At 40.6% G+C, this 16292-nt stretch overlaps 1 pseudogene; it reads left to right on the plus strand.

The window, feature by feature from the left end:
• LOC120056673 overlaps positions 1 to 16292 on the plus strand; it is a 74203-nt pseudogene that overhangs the window by 17021 nt on the left and 40890 nt on the right.

Genomic DNA, 16292 nt, shown 5'->3' on the forward strand with positions numbered 1-16292 from the left:
GAAGGAGTGTTTGTATGGCATTGAAGCTCGTTTGGAGGTTTGTTAACACAGTGTCCAAAGAAGGGCCAGATGTATACAGAATGGTGTCGTCTGCGTAGAGGTGGATCAGGGAAACACAAGCAGCAAGAGAAACACCATTGATATATACAGAGAAAAAAGTTGGCCCGATAATTGAACCCTGTGGCACCTCCATGGAGACTGCCAGATGTCCGGACAACAGGCCCTCCAATTTGACACACTGAACTCTATCTGAGAAGTAGTTGGTGAACCAGGCAAGGCACTTATTTGAGAAGCCAAGGCTATTGAGTCTGCTGATGAGATTGTACTGATTGACAGAGTTGAAAGCCTTGGCCAGGTCGATGAAGACGGCTGCACAGTATTGTCTTTAATCAATGTCGGTTATGATATCGTTTAGGACCTTGAGCGTGGCTGAGGAGCACCAATTAAAGCAGATTGCATAGTGGAGAAGGTACGGTGGGATTCCAAATGGTCGGTGATCTGTTTGTTAGCTTGGCTTTCGAAGAATTTAGAAAGGCAGGGCAGGATGGGTATAGGTCTGTAACAGTTTGGGTCTAGAGTGTCTCCCTCTTTGAGGAGGGGGATGACCGTGGCAGCTTTCCAATCTTTGGGGATCTCAGATGATACGAAAGAGAGGTTGAACAGGCTAGTAATAGGGGTTGCAACAATTTCGGCGGATAAGTTTAGAAAGAGAGGGTCCAGATTGTCTAGCCCAGCTGATTTGTAGGGATCCAGATTTTGCCGCTCTTTCAGAACATCAGCTGTCTGGATTTGGGTGGAGAAGCGGGGGTGGGGTGGGGGGGCTTGGGCAAGTTGCTACAGGGGGTGTGAGCTGTTGGCCGGGGTATGGGTTGCCAATTGGAAAGCATGGCCAGCCGTTTAAAAATGTTTATTGAAATTCTCGATTATCGTAGATTTATCGGTGGTGACAGTGTTTCCTAGCCTCAGTGCAGTGGGCAGCTGGGAGGAGGTGCTCTTATTCTCCATGGACTTTACAGTGTCCCACAACTTTTTGGAATTAGTGCTACAGGTTGCAAATTTCTGTTTGAAAAAGATAGCCTTAGCTTACCTAACTGACTGACTACATTGGTTGCTGACTTTCCTGAAAAGCTGCATATCACGGGGGCTATTCGATGCAAATGCAGAATGCCACAGGATGTTTTGTGCTGGTCAAGGGCCGTCAAGTCTGGGGTGAACCAAGGGTTATATCTGTTCTTTGTTCTACATTTTTTTGAATGGGGCATGCTTATTTAAGATGGAGAGGAAAGCACTTTTAAAGAGCAACCAGGCATCCTCTACTGACGGGATGAGGTCAATTTCCTTCCAGGATACCCGGGCCAGGTTGATTAGAAAGGCTAAAGTGTTAGGGAGCGTTTAACAGTGATGAGAGGTGGTCGTTTGATTGCGGACATATTACGCACGCAGGCACTGAGGCAGTGATCTCTGAGATCCTGGTTGTAGACAGCAGAGGTGTATTTAGAGTGCAAGTTGGTCAGGATGATATCTAAGAGGGTGCCCATGGTTACACATTTAGGATTGTACATGGTAGGTTCCTTAATAATTTGTGTGAGATTGAGGACATCTAGCTTAGATTGTAGGACAGCCGGGATGTTAAGCATATCCCGTTTCAGGTCACCTAACAGTACGAGCACTGAAGATAGATGTGAGGCAATCAATTAACATTTGGCAGTTCTATCTTGTCGGAAGATGTTATAGTTAGGGATGTACATTTCAGGATTTTTGGTGACCATGATTCAGACACGGCTAGGACATCAGGGTTGTTGGAGTGTGCTAAAGCAGTGAATAAAACAAACAGGGAGGAAGCTTCTAATGTTAACCTTTCTCGCCCCGGGGTTCCGCTAGCGGAACACCCACAACATTCCGCTGCCTTCGCAGAGCGCGAAATAAAAAAATATTTTTTTGAAATATTTAACTTCCACACATTAACAAGTCCAATACAGCAAATGAAAGATAAACATCTGGTGAATCCAGCCAACATGTCCAATTTTTTTTATGTTTTACAGCGAAAACACAATATATATTTATGTTAGCTCACCGCAATAGCCAAACACACAACGCCATGTTTTCAACATAGCTTTCACAAAAACCACAAATAGAGATAAAATTAATCACTAACCTTTGAAAACTTCATCAGATGACAGTCTTATAACATCATGTTATACAATACATTTATGTTTTGTTCGAAAATGTGCATATTTAGAGGTATAAATCGTAGTTTTACATTGCAGCCACCGTCACAAATAGCACCAAAACAGCCAGAATAATTACAGAGAGCAACGTGAAATACATAAATACTCATCATAAAACATTTATGAAAAATACATGTTGTACAGCAAATGAAAGATAAACATCTTGTGAATCCAGCCAATATTTCAGATTTTTTAAGTGTTTTACAGCGAAAACACAATATATATTTATATTAGCTCAATACAATAGCCAAACACACAACGCCATTTATTCACCGTAAAGATAGCTTTCACAAAACCCACAAATAGAGATAAAATGAATCACTAACCTTTGGACAACTTCATCAGATGACAGTCTTATAACATCATGTTATACAATACATTTATGTTTTGTTCGAAAATGTGCATATTTAGAGCTACAAATCCTGGTTTTACATTGTGAATACGTAGCCATAAAAATTAAAAAAATTTAAAATACGTAGCCAAAAAAATTGTCCGGAGATATTTTGGACAGTCATGTTATCTAACCAAAGAACTCATCATAAACTTTACTAAAAAATACATGTTGTGCAGCAAATGAAAGATACACTGGTTCTTTTTGCAACCGCTGTGTTAGATTTTTTTAAATAACTTTACTACAACATACAGCATGCAATATTGTGAGACAGCGCCCACATATTCTCCGCCTTGTTGGAGCCAACATTTACCACAAAAATACGAAATAACATCATAAATATTCTCTTACTTTTGATGATCTTCCATCAGAATGTTGTGCAAGGACTCCTAGTTCCAGAATAAATCGTTTTTGGTTTTAGAATGTCCATTTCTTCTGTCGAATTAGCAACTTTGGCTAGCCATGTGGAGGGCACATGTCCAAAAATCGTTGCGCCTGGAACGAAAAATTCCAAAATTCCCAATAAACGTCGAATAAACTGGTCAAACTCGGTTGAAAATCCTACTTTATGATGTTTTTCTCATATGTATCCAATAAAATCAGAGCCGGAGCATTTCGCCGTGTATACGTAACGCATTTCAGAAGACAATGTGGAGTTCCCCTGTGCGCAGTTGAAAACTGACAAAAGAGCGGACCTGTCACTCCAAAAGCTCTCATTCGGCCTCACATCAAGCTAGACACCCCATTCAACCTTCTACTGCCTGTTGACATCTAGTGGAAGGCGTATGAAGTGCATACAGATCCATAAATAAAAGCCAGTTAAATAGGCAGGCCCTGACAGAGAGCCTCATTTTCAGAATGTTCACTTCCTGTATGGAAGTTTGCTGCCAATGAGTTCTGTTTTACTCACAGATATAATTCAAACAGTTTTAGAAACTTCAGAGTGTTTTCTATCCAATAGTAATAATAATATGCATATTGTATGATCTAGAACAGAGTACGAGGCCGTTTAATTTGGGCACGATTTTTTCCCAAAGTGAAAATAGCTGGGGAATGGGAGTGGTGTTGGTGGCTGCAGGGCCTGGGTTAACCTCTACATCACCAGAGGAACAGAGGAGGAGTAGGATAAGGGTACGGCTAAAGGCTATAAGAACTGGTCGTCTATTGCATTCGGTACAGAGAGTAAAATTAACAGATTTCTGGGTGCGGAAGAATAGATTCAAGGCATAATGTACAGACAAGGGTATGGTAGCATGTGAGTACAGTGGAGATAGTTATTGAGTGATGATGAGAGAGGTTTTTTCTCTAGAGGCACCAGTTTAGCCAGGTGATGTCACCGCATGTGTGGGGGGTGGAACAAAAGGGCTATTTAAGGCATATTGGGCAGGGCTAGGGGCTCAACAGTGAAATATGACAATAATCACTAACCTAAACAGCAATAGACAAGGCATATTGACATTAGGGAGAGGCATGTGTAGCCGAGTGATCATAGTGTCAAATGAGTATCACTAGATGAGTCAGAGGGGCCAATTCCGTAGTCGCTGCTACGCTAGGCGAGCTGGAGACACGGCGATTCAGATAGTTTGCCTGCAAGAAGTAAAAACCTGTGAGCAGTCCCCAAGAGCCATCACAAATGGGTTGGGGTCTGGTTACTGCCACCTGGTGAAGGTACTCAACCATATTGAGGACCAGGTAGCCTAGTGGTTAGAGCGTTGGACTAGTAACCAAAAGGTTGCAAGATCGAATCCCTGAGCTGACAAGGTTAAAATTGGCATTCTGCTTCTGAACAAGGCAGTTAACCTGCTGTTTCTAGGCTGTCATTGAAAATAAGAATTTGTTCTTAACTTCTTATGGCTGCAGGGGCAGTATTGAGTAGCTTGGATGAAAGGTGCACAGAGGTGCCCAGAGTAAACTGCCTGCTGCTCAGTCATAGTTGCTAATATATGCATATTATTAGTAGTATTGGATAGAAAAAACTCTGAAGTTTCTAAAACTGTTTGAATTATGTCTGTGAGTATAACAGAACTCATATGGCAGGCAAAAACCTGAGAAAGAATACAAACAGGAAGTGGAAATTCTGAGGCTGGTAGATTTTCAACCAAGATCCCATTGAAATCACCGCGAGATATGGATGAGTTTGCACTTCCTACGGCTTCCACTAGATGTCAACAGAACTTTGTCTGATGACTCTACTGTGACGGGGGGGGGGGGGGGGGGGGGGGGGCGAATGAGAAGAGAATTAGTCACCACTGCCATGAGGTGACACTTCTTTGACCATGCGCGTTCACATGAGAGGGAGCTCCGTTCCATCGCTCATCTGAAGTCAATGTAATTCTCCGGTTGGAACGTTATTCAAGATTTATGTTAACAACATTCTAAAGATTGATTCAATACATCGTTTGACATGTTTCTACTGACTGTTACAGAACTTTTGGACATTTCGTCAGGTTTTAGTGAATGCGCTTCGTGACTTTGGAATTGTTTACCAAACGCGCTAACCAAAGTAGCTAATTGGACATAAATAAAGGTCATTATCGAACAAATCAAGCATTTATTGTGGACCTGGAATTCCTGGGAGTGCATTCTGATGAAGATCATCAAAGGTAAGGGAATATTTATCATGTAATTTCTGGTTTCTGTTGACTCCAACATGGCGGAGAAATGTTGTTATATCTGAGCGCCGTCTCAGATTATTGCATGGTTTGCTTTTTCCGTAAAGTTTTTTTGAAATCTGACACAGCGGTTGCATTAAGGAGAGGTATATCTATAATTCCATGTGTATAACTTGTATTATCATCTACATTTATGATGAGTATTTCTGTTGAATAGATGTGGCTATGCAAAATCACTGGATGTTTTTGGAACTAGTGAAAGTAACGCGCCATGGTAAACTCAGATTTTTTTATATAAATATGAACTTTATCAAACAAAACATACATGTAATGTGTAACATGAAGTCTTATGAGTGTCATCTGATGAAGATCGTCAAAGGTTAGTGATTCATTTTATCTCTATTTGTGCTTTTTGTGACTGCTATCTTTGGCTGGAAAAATGGCTGTGCTTATTCTGTGGCTTGTTGGTGACCTAACAATCGTTTGTGGTGCTTTCGCAGTAAAGCATATTTGAAATCGGACACTTTGGTGGGATTAACAACAAAAATACCTTTAAAATGGTATAAGATACATGTATGTTTAAGGAATTTTAATTATGAGATTTCTGTTGTTTGAATTTGGCGTCCTGCACTTTCACTGGCTGTTGTCATATCGATCCCGTTAGCGGGATTGCAGCCATTAGAAGTTTTTAACTGACTTGCCTAGTTTAATAAAGGTAAAATTAAAGCAATTGGATTACATGGGCTGAATGATCAACAGGTGAGTGAATTATCTGTCTTATGCCCTACAATTTGCAAACAGTCCAATTGGACCATCTTGTCAATATCACCAGGATATTTGTCTCTCTCTGCAATTGCATTTGTTACACTCTGAAACGCAAGTGGGACTACACTTGATGGCATACTTTCAAACTCTTGAATTACATTTTTTTCTGTCCTGAAAGACTCAGCTCGTTTTATTGACAATGGTGCGGGCTCCACCAAATCCTCACGCATTGGGCAACTGAGATGTATTGTTATGCTTTTACTGTTGATCTCTGGTAATGTGTGACCAAACCCTGAGACGGTAGATACCATGCAATCGCTACCGACTCCCTTTTATTTAAAAAATAAAGCAGGTTTTGGCCTCTTAAATGTTAATGTCAGATGTCTATTTCCAAAAATAGACATGATTAGAAAACGGGACAATATGACAAATGCAGACATAATGGTTTCATCATAAACTTGGCTAAAGAAATCTTTGTCAAATAACTCGATATCTATTGATGGGTACACCGTTTTTAAAACGGATCGGATGAGTAAAGGAGGAGGGTGTGCAATTTATATGGAATCCAAGTTTAATACCTCTGAAATTATCTCGATTACCAAAGCCAAACATTTTTAATTGCTTGCGGTTAAAGTGAACGTATATAAAGACTCCCACATCACACTAGTCAGCTGGTACAGACCGCCCTTGACTTTGGGAGACGCACTTCATTATCTTTCTGATGTCCTGCATAAGCTAAATGACTCGGAATTCCTTATTTTAGGAGATTTACATCTGTATCAGACTCTTTTAAAGAACTGCTTGACTCTCTGAATCTTGCAAAATTAATTAATGCGCCTACAAGACCGAATCCCAGAGCACCTAAAGAAATCTATGCTAATGGGCATTCTTCTAACGAATTCACCTCACAAATACACATCGACTGGGATATTCTGTAATGATGTCAGTGATCACTGTGCAATTGCTTGTGTTAGAAATACAAAAATGAACAAAGCCAAGCCATTAACAAATTAACAAAGTCCTGATTACTCTGTAGTAAAGCAGATATTTACTTTTTTTGTAATTTTATTATTCTTTTTTTTTTTTTTTTTTTTTTTTTACAAACAAAAATATTCTTTGACAAAAACAATAGACAACTTAACATTTACATACATATCCACAAATATTAATGACATCAAACTTGCTCAAATCCACGTGTTCCCACCGTATTTTTAATGCTTGTGAGACTGCCACATATGACATCAAAATGTGTAATGTTTTAGCCAGACAAACAATTACTTTTCCATTGCAGTTAATCACTAGTCTGGCTAACACCTAACTCTTGAAGTCCTCCTGACTTCAGAGTCGGGAAAGGCTCTTGGATGTTGTCAGCACAAAGCGTTGATAATGAAGGGGGCTGTGCTTTTCCTGGTTGGATCTCTTCTGTGTCTTTCTCACTCAAACACCCAGAGCCACACGCAGCCCCTGAGCGCCACCTCCTTCTATTACAATGGTCGGATTTTCAAATCTAAACAATGAGGGGTCTCAACCCCAAGGGGAAGAAAAAACATTTGAGAGAACCAATCAAGACCAGTCTCACAATTTACTAGCCAATAATGCATTAAAAAAACCTAGTCTATTGACGCACCGGTGTTCGACGTTGTTGAGGTCAGGGCTCTGTGCAGACCAGTCAAGTTCTTCCACACCGATCTCGACAAACCATTTCTGTATGGACCTCGCTTTGTGCACGGGGGCATTGTCATGCTGAAACAGGAAAGGGCCTTCCCAAAACTGTTGCCACAAATTTGGAAGAACAGAATCGTCTAGAATGTCATTGCATGCTGTAGCGTTATGATTTCCATTCACTGGAACTAGGGCCTAGCCCAAAAACAGCCCCAGACCATTATTCCTCCTCCACCAAACTTTTAAGTTGGCACTATGCATTGAGGCCGGTAGCGTTCTCCTGGCATCTTCCAAACCCTGAATTTTCCTTCGGACTGCCAGATGGTGAAGCATGATTCATCACTCTAGAGAATGCGTTTCCACTGCTACAGAGTCCATTGGCGCTGAGCTTACCAACACTCCAGCTGACACTTGGCATTGCACATGGTGATCTTAGGCTTGTGTGCGGCTGCTCGGCCATTTCATGAAGCTTGAACAGTTATTGTGCTGACGTTGCTTCCAGAGGCAGTTTGGAACTTGGTAGTGAGTGTTGCAACCGACTAAATACGATTATTACGTGCTACGCGTTTCAGCACTCGACGGTCCCATTCTGTGAGCTTACAGTGGCAAGAAAAGGTATGTGAACCCTTTGGAATTACTTGCGTTTCTGCAAAAATAGGCAAACACAGTGTGCTTAAACTAATAACATGCAAATTATTGTATTTGTCTATATTCAATACATCATTTAAACATTCACAGTGTAGGTTGGAAAAAGTATGTGAACCCCTAGGCTAATGACTTCTCCAAAAGCAAATTGGAGTCAGGAGACAGCTAATTTGGAGTCGAATCAATGAGACGAGCTTGGAGATATTGGTTAGAGCTGCCCTGCCCTATAAAAAACACTCACAAAATGTGAGTTTGCTATTCACAAGAAGCATTGCCTGATGTGAACCATGCCTCAAACAAAATAGATCTCAGAAGACCTAAGATTAAGAATTGTTGACTTGCATAAAACTGGAAAAGGTTACAAAAGTATCTCTAAAAGGCTTGATGTTCATCAGTCCACGGTAAAACAAATTGTCTATAAATGGAGAAAGTTCAGCACTGTTGCTACTCTCCCTAGGAGTGGCCATCCTGCAAAGATGACTGCAAGAGCACAGCGCAGAATGCTCTATGAGATTAAGAAGAATCCTAGTGTCAGATAAAGACTTCCAGAAATCTCTGGAACATGCTAACATCTCTGTTGATGAGTCTACGATACGTAAAACACTAAACAAGAATGGTGTTCACGGGAGGACCCCACATTGCTGCACATCTGAAGTTCACAAAAGATCACCTGGATGTTCCAAAATATTCTGTGGACAGATTAAACTAAACGTAAGTTGTTTGGAAGGAGCACACAACACTAATTGTGGAGATAAAAAGGCCTCAAAACCTCATCCCAACTGTAAAGTATGGTAGAGGGAGCATCCTAGTTTGGGGCTGCTTTGCTGCCTTAGGGCATGGATAGCTTGCTATCATCAATGGAAAAATGAATTACCAAGTTCATCAAAACATTTTGCAGGAGAATGTAAGGCTATCTGTCCGTGAATTGAAGCTCAACAGAAGCTGGGTGATGCAACAGGACAACGACCCAAAACACAGAAGTAAATCAACAACAGAATGGCTTCAACAGAAGAAAATACGCCTTCTGGAGTGGCCCAGTCAGAGTCCTGACCTCAACCCGATTGAGATGCTGTTTCAAGACCTACAGAGTGGTTCACTCCACACATCCCAAGAAAATTACTGAACTGAAACAGTTTTGTAAAAAGGAATGGTCCAAAATTCCTCCTGAACATTGTGCAGGTCTGCTCCGCAACTACAGAAAATGTTTGGTTGAGGTTACTGCTGCCAAAGGACGGTCAACCAGTTATTAGATCCAAGGGTTCACATACTTTTTGCACCCAGCACTGTGAATGTTTGCACGGTGTTCAATAAAGACATTAAAACGTATCATTGTTTTTGTGTTATTAGTTTGTGTTTGTCTATTGTTGTGACTTAGATGAAGATAAGATCACATTTTATGACCAATTCATGCAGACATCCTGGTAATTCCAAAGATTTCACATACTTTTTCTTGCCACTGTATATGGCATATCACTTCACGGCTTAGCCGTTGTTGCTCCTATTCATTTCCACTTTACAATAACAGCACTTACAATTGAACGGGGCAGCTCTAGTAGGGCAGAAATTTGATGAACTGACTTGTTGGAAAGGTGGCATCCTATGACGTTGCCACGTTGAAAGTCACTGAGCTCTTCAGTAAGGCCATTCTTCTGTCAATATTTGTCTATGGAGATTGCATGGCTGAATGCTCGATTTTATACACCAGTCAGCAACGGGTGTGGCTGAAGTTGTGGAATCCACTAATTTGAAGGGGTCACCACATACTTTTGAATATATATTGTAAAAAAAAAAAGATGTTCAGCTTCTTGGACTTCCTGGATACTTGTGCAGAACAATTAATAAATGTAGCTATAAATGCTACAAAATCCACCTTCACAATAAGTGATTCCAGATAACTTGTTTGACATATAACATTTGCAACTAGTTGCTGTGCATCCACTGCCATATCTTCTTCAACACTGTGGCTTTTTGCCCCTTCAAAACTCTTCTCCGCTTCACATAATCTAGGAGATTTGCTGTACAGCCCTGATCCTTGACACCTCAACCACTTTTACCCTAGCAAGGTACTCAGGTCAGGGAATTAGGGAATATGATCTCCACCACAGTTACAACATTTTACATTCAGAGACTCTTCAATAACATATTTCTTCCGTCTGCAAATACTTGACACGTGGTCGCATTGCATATGGTTTCCCACAAACGCTCTCACGAGGTATTTTATACAGGGGAAGTTGGAAGTTTACATACACTTAGGTTGGAGTCATTAAAACGTGTTTTTCAACCACTCCACATATTTCTTGTTATTATCAAACTATAAATTTGGCAAGTCGGTTAGGACATCTACTTTGTGCATGACACAAGTAATTTTTCTCACAATTGTTTACTGACAGATTATTTCACTTATAATTCACTGTATCACATTCCAGTGGGTCAGAAGTTTACATACACTAAGTTGACTGTGCCTTTAAACAGCTTGGAAAATTCCAGAAAATGATGTCATAGTTTTAGAAGCTTCTGATAGGCTAATTGACATCATTTGAATCAATTGGAGGTGTACCTGTGGATGTATTTCAAGGCCTACCTTCAAACTCAGTGCCTCTTTGCTTGACATCATGGGAAAGTCTAAAGAAATCAGCCAAGACCTCAGAAGATAAATTGTAGACCTCCACAAGACTGGTTCATTCATGGGAGCAATTTCCAAAGGCCTGGAGGTACCACGTGTATCTGTACAAACAATAGTACACAAGTATAAACACCATGGTACCACACAACCGTCACACCACTCAGGAAAGAGACGCGTTCTGTCTCCTAGAGATGAACGTACTTTGGTGCAAAAAGTAAAAATCAATCCCAGAACAACAGCAAAGGACCTTGTGAAGATGCTGGAGGAAACATGTACAAAAGTATCTATATCCACTGTAAAATGAGTCCTATATCGACATAACCTGAAAGGCCTCTCAGCAAGGAAGAAGCCACTGCTCCTAAACCACCATAAAAAAGTAAGACTACGGTTGGCAACTGCACTGGGGACAAATATCCTACTTTTTAAAGAAATGTCCTCTGGTCTGATGAAACAAAAATAGAACTGTTTGTCCATAATGACCATCATTATGTTTGGAGGAAAAAAGGGGATGCTTGCAAGCCGAAGAACACCATCCCAACCGTGAAGCACAGGGGTGGCAGCATCATGTTGTGGGGGTGATTTGATGCGTGAGGGACTGGTGCACTTCACAAAATAGATGGCATGATGAGGAAGCAAAATTATGTGGATATCGTGAAGCAACATCTCAAGACATCAGTCAGGAAGTTAAAGCTTGGTCGCAAATGGGTCTTCCAAATGGACAATGACCCCAAGCATACTTCCAAAGTTGTGGCAAAATGGCTTAAGGACAACGAAGTCAAGGTATTGGAGTGGCCATCACAAAGCCCTGACCTCAATCCCATATAAATTGTGTAGGTAGAACTGAAAAAGCGTGTGCAAGCAAGGATGCCTACAAACCTGACTCAGTTACACCTGCTCTGTCAGGAGTAATGGGCCAAAATTCACCCAACTTACAGTGGGAAGCTTTTGGAAGGCTACCCAAAACGTTTTACCCAAGGTAAACAATTTAAAGGCAATGCCACCAAATTCTAACTGAGTGTATATAAACTTCTGACCCACTGGGGATTTCATAAAATAAATAAAAGCTAAAATAAATAATTCTCCCATTCTGACATTTCACATTCTTAAAATAAATTGGTGATCCTAACTGACCTAAGACAGTGAATATTTACTAGGATTAAATGTCAGGAATTGTGAAAAACTGAGTTTAAATGTACAGTCGTGGCCAAAAGTTTTGAGAATGACACAAATATTATTTTTCACAAAGTCTGCTGCCTCAATTTGTATGATGGCAATTTGCCATCATGTTATGAAGAGTGATCAGATGAATTGCAATTAATTCCAAAGTCCCTCCTTGCCATGCAAATGAACTGAGTCCCCAAAAAACATTTCCACTGCATTTCAGCCCTGCCACAAAAGGACCAGCTGACATCATGTCAGTGATTTTCTCTTTAACACAGGTGTGAGTGTTGACGAGGACAAGGCTGGAGATCACTCTGTCATGCTGATTGAGTTCAAATAACAGACTGGAATCTTCAAAAGGAGTGTGGTGCTTGGAATCATTGTTCTTTCTCTGTCAAACATGGTTACCTGCAAGGAAACACGTGCCGTCATCATTGCATCATTGCACAAAAAGGGATTCACAAGCAAGGATATTGCTGCCATTAAGATTGCACCTAAATCAACCATTTATCGGATCATCAAGAACTTCAAGGAGAGCGGTTCAATTGTTGTGAAGCAGGCTTCAGGGTGCCCAAGAAAGTTCAGCAAGCACCAGGACCGTCTCCTAAAGTTGATTCAGCTGCGGGATTGGGGCACCACCAGTACAGAGGTGAAGTGAGGCGAAGACTTTTGGGGGATGCCCTGGTGTCAAGAAGGGCAGCAAAGAAGCCACTTCTCTCCAGGAAAAACATCAGGGACAGACTGATATTCTGCAAAAGGTACAGGGATTGGACTCCAAAGTCCAAAGTGACTACCACTGCTGAGGACTGTGCTAAAGTCATTTTCTCTGATGAATCCCCTTTCCGATTGTTTGGGGCATCCGGAAAAAAGCTTGTCCGGAGAAGACAAGGTAAGCACTACCATCAGTCCTGTGTCATGCCAACAGTAAAGCATCCTGAGACCATTCATGTGTGGTGTTGCTTCTCAGCCAAGGGAGTGGGCTCACTAATAATTTTGCCTAAGAACACAACCATGAATAAAGAATGGTACCAACACATCCTCCAAGAGCAACTTCTCCCAACCATCCAGGAACAGTTTGGTGACAAACAATGCCTTTTCCAGCATAATGGAGCACCTTGCCATAAGGCAAAAGTGAACTAAGTGGCTCAGGGAACAAAACATCAATATTTTTGGGTCAATGGCCAGGAAACTCCCCAGACCTTAATCCCATTGAGAACTTGTGGTCAATCTTCAAGAGGCGGGTGGACAAACAAAAACCTACAAATTCTGACAAACTCCAAGCATTGATTCTGCAAGAATGGGCTGCCATCAGTCAGGATGTGGCCCAGAAGTTAATTGACAGCATGCCAGGGCGGATTGCAGAGGTCTTGAAAAAGAAGGGTCAACACTGCAAATATTGATTCTTTGCATCAACTTTATGTAATTGTCAATAAAAGCCTTTGACACTTATGAAATGCTTGTAATTATACTTCAGTATTCCATAGTAACATCTGACAAAAATATCTAAAGACACTGAGCAGCAAACTTTGTGGAAATTAATATTTGTGTCATTCTCAAAACGTTTGGACACGACTGTATTTGGCTAAGGTGTATGTAAACGTCCGACTTCAACTACATTTCCCAGCTTTACATAGGCTGGTAGATACACTTCATAATTAATACAGATAAACTTTGCTCCCTTTTCCCATGACCTGTAAGGGTTAAGCAACGTGCATTAACTACACTAGGATTTTTTTGCCTAAGATATTGATTATCAAGGACGCGCCAGAGATAACACTTTTTACCGGTGCCCTGCTCCGAAAATCAAAGCTGTCCACTTCATGCATCGAATAATTTTGTGAGCCACAATGCACACTCACTCTTTTTGCTCTTTAGATACACACAATATCAACACCATACTGAACCACTCCTGCTTATTCCACTTTTATCAGTGCCGCCTTTACCATCTTTGTGACTTCAAAAGGGTTTCCCAAATGTACATCCTTATCCAAAAAACATACTCAAACAAGCAACAATTCATCTGACTCATTTTCCACAATTTTTTTTTCATTTTTGGATCACAGTTGTCCACTCATCTTTCTCATTAACTGTACTTGACGCACTTTCAGCATTAAAAAAGAACACTTCTGCTCCAGCCATCTCAACCTCCCTCCACGTCTTTCCTAATCACGGCTTCTGGTACACTGTTTTCAACTAGAGGCAATAAATGTTGTTGCGACAGGTTTGCAACATAAGCAAATCTTTCAAGATTCTATTTGAATGTCAGAAATAAACTCTGGCGAACGTTTTGCCACTAGTGGCAATAAACATTATTGTTGCCAACGCTTTGCCACAGATTTACCACTAGTGGCAAAAGTTTGCAAACTTCTGGCAACATTTTGTGGCACACTATTTAGTGTGCAGCAAATTTGCCACAAACTTGCGGGAAGGTTGCCGCAACAAATTAATTTTGGTAGGGGACCTACTAAATGTTGTGTGATTATTATAATTTTTGCTCCCAAATTAAAATTCCAGGTAGGACAGCAAAATATTTAGGAGCATATACGATCAAAATGATATCACTGTATAGTCCTGATTGGTTTTTCATCAAGTTCACTTAACGGGGCACTTCACCACTTCTTAACTTTGACAACATAGGTCCATTTTTTTATTACTATTTTCAAAAATGTAGACACTGGTATGGTGCAGGAGGCATAAAATGGTGAGGCAGTATTGTAATATACAGTATAAGTCTGTCTATTACTGCATCTTAAACCTCCTGAGTGTGACTCAAGACAGAAGTAATAGTGCTGATTTAAACCAGTAAGAGATATTATATGAGTTTTATTTATGTCTATGAGCTCAGATGGGTGAGGGGGTAATTATCCTCCTCAAACATACCAAGCTGAAAACCTCAGACAACATTGGCGTCATCTGTGTTGAGCAATGAGCACACACTGGTTGTTCATTTCCGACAACATATTATTCACGGTAATCTCTGTGAGATACTTATATACAATAAATTAATTATATTTATATGCAACTATTTCTTGTTTATATACAAGTGTGTGTTTTATGTGGCTCTGACACAATATCACAGGGTGACAGGTTGTGTAGAAACAGTGTTCCTGTAAGTTTAGATGATAATTTCTTGTATACACACCAGTGTTGTGACACAGTATTACAACACTGTGAGAGGTTGTGTACTAACTGTGTCCCTGTCATTTTAGGTGCCTTGTATAACATAATCAAAGTGCCCCCTATGAAGAACAACCCTGAGGAAACCCTGGAGGGGGCCAAAGTGCTGTGCTCTATTGTCCCTGTAGACAAGGCCAGGCCGTCTTACTTCCACAGCTTCGGTAAACTTATCAAACACTTCATGCAATACCTATGCAATAAGAGCCAAAACATAACCATGTTGTGTTCCAAATAGCACCCTTTTCCATTTATAGTACACTTATTTTGATCAGGGCTGGTCAGAAGTAGCGCACTATATAAGGAATATGGCGCCATCAGGAATACATTCCATGACTTCCCTTAGATATTGTCACTGTACGTCTCTATCATATCCGTAAGGAACTAAATGTACCCTGACTTAAGTGTCAAACTTCCAAGTCTCATTTTAACTTGACAGAAAGCCAGAAAGGGAGGTTCCTCTGCCCTTAACCCTCCTTATACTCATGTACACATAATCTCACAATGTCACTACATAATGCTATTTTAGCAATGACAATCATTGTGAAAATGGGTGGGGTGTATTTACAGGTATATGTATCTCTTCCTCTCTTTCTGTAGCAAAACAATATATAAATGAAAGTCAATTCAGGAAGTGATTTGAATAGAAAAAATGAAAAACCATTCATTCAAATCGACCCCATCCCCAATGAAAACAATGTATTTCACATGTCTCTTCCCTTCTTCCTGTAGCCATGTCAGAGAACTATGTGGTATTCATAGAGCAGCCTATCAAAATGGACCCGCTGAAGATCATCAAAGCCAAGAAGAGGGGGGAGAGCATCTGTGAGGGGTTCTACTGGGACCCCAAGCAAGATACGGTCTTCCACCTGGTTGACAAACACACAGGACAGGTGAGAGGTGGACAGGACAATGCTTTTAAAGGCTTTCATAATACAAATAAATAACTCATATGGTTCTATTACAGAAGCTCTGAAGCCTAAGACAAAAATATATATAAAAACGTAGTCTCTTGGAATTATCTTGTTTGA

The sequence above is a fragment of the Salvelinus namaycush genome, chromosome 12, assembly GCF_016432855.1.
Source record: "Salvelinus namaycush isolate Seneca chromosome 12, SaNama_1.0, whole genome shotgun sequence".
Taxonomy (NCBI): Eukaryota; Metazoa; Chordata; class Actinopteri; order Salmoniformes; family Salmonidae; genus Salvelinus; species Salvelinus namaycush.